At 48.9% G+C, this 5098-nt stretch overlaps 1 long non-coding RNA gene across 1 annotated transcript; it reads left to right on the top strand.

The window, feature by feature from the left end:
* The first annotated feature begins 10 nt into the window (after positions 1–10).
* Positions 11–4768, top strand: LOC121028251 (uncharacterized). The gene is made up of 4 exons (XR_005789144.1): positions 11–1928; positions 3656–3768; positions 3956–4042; positions 4399–4768. It is a non-coding gene; the product is annotated as an uncharacterized LOC121028251 (long non-coding RNA).
* Positions 4769–5098: the final 330 nt, after the last annotated feature.

The following is a 5098-nucleotide window of genomic DNA, read 5'->3' as shown; positions in this document are numbered from 1 at the left end:
GACAGCGGGATGGGAAGTGGGAGGGGGGTTGGAGCAGCCTCCGGAAAGCGCCGCCAACTGCACGGGTGCTCTCTTGCCCGGCGCGGCTAAAACGGGCTTGCTCAGAGGGGCCGGAGCTGCTGTTTTGCCGAGTGAAAATACTTTCTGTAAGTGATGAAAAAATTTTCCACTTTATTCGGTTGTTGGCTGGGGCCCAGTGCATTGAAGTCCCAGAGTTCTTCGGGGAGGAGCCAGGAGGTTTACTGCATCCTCCGACCTGTGTTTCGCGGGGAGAAGAGTTAAGAAGCCTGAGCATTCTAACGCAGCTGGCGGAGCTTGAGAAAGTGACAAAGGCAGAGCTCGTGTGCGTGGCTCGGGGACTGATGCCCCGCCTCTGAGCCGGGGACCAGAAATGTGTCCATTAAGGGACTGGTAATGGCTGGGTTTAGCCTGGGACGGTTTCCCCAAGGAGGCGATTTGAGAGGAGGCTGTAGGTGCCCGGCCTGGGACTGGAAGAGCAGTCCGGGAAGGGCCCAGGGGGCGTGGAGGGCGCTCCCACCGGCCACCAGGGGACAGGAGGCAGCAAAGGCGCCAGCAGCCCTCAGAGATTCGCGGGGCTGTGAACTGCGCAGGGCCTGTGGCTCCTGGTCCCAGCTACAGTCAGCCAATAAAAGATACACGCAGGGGACCCCTTCCCTCCCCCCCACCTCCCCCGCCCCCGGAGCCAATGGAAACCTACGCGCCTGCGGAGGAATTGCCACCCGCCTGCGGAGGAAACATTTTCGGACACCTGGCCAAGAGGCTTCCCTTGGGGGTTGCCTTTCCAGGAGCCCAGGACAGGTGTGTATGAAGGACCAAAATACCAGGAGCGTGTTCAATTAGTCATTCTTTTGGATCAGAGCGCCTGCTGCTTGTAAAGCCACACACAGGCCATTACAAACTGTGAGGGGGCGAAGAGCAAAGGCAAGAGGGCAGAGGGGAAGAAACGTGCTTCCTGCCCTGAGCATCTCAGAGGGGCCTTTCCCCCTGTTGTATGTCCTGCATCATGTTCCCTGCTGTAAAGGTTAGCGTCTTGTATTTGTGTAATGCTTTACAGTTTCAAACTGTATGATTTATCTGGTAATCACTGTAACCTATAAGACAGGTATTATTACTCATGTTTAACCAGCAGAGGAAGTGATGCTCAGATTAGCTAAACCCTACACCCGAAGTGATACTGCCGTTAGTGAGGGCTGTGGGACTAGTACTCAGTGTTGTGGCTGCAAATCCAGGGCTCTTTAAATACATCAAAGGAAGGAAACCAGGCCTGCTTTATGATTCTGGCGCCCAGGACACACCCAACAATTCGAATGAAATCCAGAAGGACTAGGTTAATTTCTTAGTCATTGCTCCTTCAGATCGTCCCCTTGCACCACAGGTGAGCTCCAGTATTATACACCTGTGTGTGAAGAAGGGGTTCCATTGACTCGCTGCCAGGAAAGCCAGTCCTGGAGGTAAGAACAGAACGGGGGGATGAACACGGGTCACCAGCTGTGGCTCCCTTCCTTATCCACACTTAATAGTGCCTGAGAATCAGCAGAAGGACAGCTCCATTCACGAGAGCCCAAAAGGGAAGGAAAACCACTGATGGTAGGCAAATGCTGTGTTGTGTGTAAGACCTTGGAGGAATATAGGGCAGGGAACTGAGAATGGGTGGGAACTTTTTTTCACTAAAATAAAATGAAAGAGTCAGGACTCTAAACCAAGATAAGGTCAGTGGCTTACATTTACATGACTTCTATTCTGATCAATGGACCATGTTTGCTTCACTGCTTTACTCTCTAGACGTGCACTGTTCCTACAGTAGCCACTAGCCATGTGTGGATGCTGAGCCCTGAAATGTGGCTAGTCCAAATCGAAATGTGCTGTCCATGTAAGAGTCACACTGGAATTTGAAAGACTTGGGAAAAGTAACAGCTTACTGACACCTTTAACACTGATTATGCCTTAAGAGAATATTGGGGATCCACTGAATTAAAATCAAATACATTATTAAAATTTATTTCATCTGTGTTTTACTTGTTTTCATGTGGCTCCTAGAAAATTTTAAATTGCATACATGGTTTGTGGGGGCTGAGAACGTTCTTGATCTGGGTGACAGAGATTTATGTATATGTGCGTAGGTGTTCATTTCATCCAACTGTGCCCTTAAACCTTGTGTACTGTACTGCTATATGTTAATAAAAATCCGTTTAAAAAATGTAAAAAGAAACTAACAGTGGGTTCCTGTTGCATTTAGAGCAAAAGCAAAGCTCCTCTCCTGGGCCGCCAGACCTGGCCTGCTCCTCTCCCTCGCCAGATTCCATTCTCCCCATGGCTCACTGACCTTCCCACTTCTCCAGTGTGCCTAGCTCATACCCATCTTGGGATATTTGCATTTGCATTTTCCTCTGCTTGGAAGGTTTTTCGTCCAGATCTTCTTTGCTCCCATTCATATCTCAGCTCAAACATCACCTCCTTCTTCCTTGACCATCTATATTGGTTAAGATGTTTTGGTCAAAAGGAACAAGAAACCTAAATCGGCTTAAACATTGAAGGGAGTTTATTGGCTGTAGAACTAAGTCCAGAAGCAAATCGGGCTCCAGCCAGGGTATAGTCAGGATTTTTCTGTGATTCTCTGGGTGCTCCCCTCAACAGGTCACCTTTATCCTCACGCTCAATATGGCTCATGCAGCAATATGGCTGCAAGCAATCCCTGGCCTCACATCTATATCCAACCTCATCCAGAAAGAGAGATTCTTGTCCTCCAACACTCAGGAAAGTCCTGGACTTCACCTAACCAGTCCCTTAGCCCAGGAGAATCCCACCCACTAACTGGTGTAACCCGGAACCAGTCAGTGCTCAAAGGACCCTAATTAGTAGGCTTAGGCGGTGAAAGCCCCATGCCACCACCCAAATGTCAAGGCTACGATGTGTTTGAGACATTTGGATGGGTGCTGGGGAAGCAGCTGATGTGTCACTAGACCACCCTACCACCTTGAGTCACTGTCTAAACCAGTACTTGGCAAACTTTTTCTGTCATGAAAAAGAGTAGATAATGAGGGTTTGCATGCCTCCTAGAAGTTTGTATTGTTTTAGAATCCTTAAAAATATATAAATGATTCTTAGCCCATGGGCCTTACTAACTAGGCCAAGGGCCAGAGTTGACCCAAGGGCTGGATTTGCCAACCCTGATCTAGACCATCGTGATGCTTGTGATGTCTAAATTTACCTTGTTTGGGGCGCCTGGGTGGCGCAGTCGGTTGAGCGTCCGACTTCAGCCAGGTCACGATCTCGCGGTCCGTGAGTTCGAGCCCCGCGTCGGGCTCTGGGCTGATGGCTCGGAGCCTGGGGCCTGTTTCCGATTCTGTGTCTCCCTCTCTCTCTGCCCCTCCCCCGTTCATGCTCTGTCTCTCTCTGTCCCAAAAATAAATAAACGTTAAATTTACCTTGTTTATTTATTTCCCCTGACTATAATGTAAGCTCCATGAGGGCAGCAATCATGTCTGTCTTACTCACCACTGTCCTCTCAACACCTAAAACAGTGCTGCGCAGAGATGCTCAATAAATACTGGACGAACGATGAGAAGAACTTTATGTCAGAGTAGGAGGACCCAGTGCCTTGCTCTGACCTGGCTTTTTCTGCCCTCCCCTCTAGAGGACACAGCTGTCCCATCCTGGGCAGGACAGCCGCTGGTCCATGAGATGGCTTTATGCAAACTGAGAAAAGGAAATCGCTCTGACTGATGCAGCCTGGCACCCAAGGCCATGGTGAGGGGGCAAGGACTGGATTGTGTACAGCGGCCTCGGGGTGGAGTTCTGAGTCAGGGTTCTAAGATCTCACCTTCTTTTATTGTTCCCACACCTCTACGGCAAATCCTCTGGCTGTGCTCTGCTTGCTGCTTTTGACTCTCTTCTCTTTCACCAACTCCCCATACCCTCTTGTTCCGGTTTTCAGCAAAATGACTGCAATTTGCATGTACTGAAGTGAAATTCTCATTTGGTACCTGGAAGGGCATCCAAGCGTAACAGAATGTGGCATCGGGTCAGTGTGCGGTGGGGGAGGGATTTCTGTCCTGTGCGCTTACTAAAGCTCAAGAAAGACAGTGGGAACCTAGAAAAAGGGCCGGCCAAAGTCGTCAAGGAAACAGGGAAGCTACCATAAAAATACAGAGAAATATGTTGAGGCTTCTTCCAGCTGGGAAGATAGAAGCCAAGAAGGAATCACATCTGTTTGATCATGAATGTTAGGTGAGGCTGGTCACGAACGCATTCACCAAATCCTGAACTAGACCAGGGTGCCCTGCTTAAAGCTTGAGAGAATTCTATTTAGGAAGAATAAAAGGAAATCTGACTTCACTCCGTGGGTGGTAAGCTCATGGAACTCATTGCCCCAAGCAGGCATCAGGCGGGAAATAAAAATGCCCAGTAACCAAGACTGCTGTTGACAGATTTTAACGACTCACAAGAGGAATGAGGCTGCCTTGGGATATCAGGATGTGCTCTGAGAAGTGGCTGACAGGAAGCGTAACTTCACATTGCTTCCCTGCATATCCCGGAAGGGACAGGGTTCCAAGCAGGAAAGATCACGAGTCATGGCCATAGGCCACCCATGTCTTGGGAGGTCTGGAAGATTCCCTTGCTCAGGGGAAGGGGGCCTCATGGATCAAAGAGTGACGTTCCCAACTTGGGTTCCTCTAGGCCAGCTACAATCTGTCACTGGGAATCTGGACGTCATTAAGATAATAAAATGATGTTCGTGGAAACATTACATAAATGCCTACTCAGTGGAAACTCACCTGTTGTCATTGTAATAGCTAATGTATATTATGTGCCATGTGCTGCTACAAGTACTTATTTAATCCTTAGAACAATCCTGTAATATGGGTACTATCATATCATCATCCTGTTTGACAGGTGGGAGAACTGATTCACAGAGAAATAACTTTTTCAAGGTCCCACAGCTAATAAGTGATCCAGGATTCAAACTCAGGCTAACTGTGGAGTATATAATTTCCCCCATGAAACCAGGGTTAAGGCCACCCCTACAATTCTACTGAGGAAGACACGGCTCAGCTCCAGTCAAGTGTTTCCATGAAGG

Source organism: Herpailurus yagouaroundi, unplaced genomic scaffold (assembly GCF_014898765.1).
Source record: "Herpailurus yagouaroundi ecotype Mexico unplaced genomic scaffold, PumYag 100, whole genome shotgun sequence".
Lineage (NCBI taxonomy): Eukaryota > Metazoa > Chordata > Mammalia > Carnivora > Felidae > Herpailurus > Herpailurus yagouaroundi.
The sequence above is the reverse complement of the archived record's forward strand: the minus strand, read 5'-3'. Positions and strand labels throughout refer to the sequence as shown.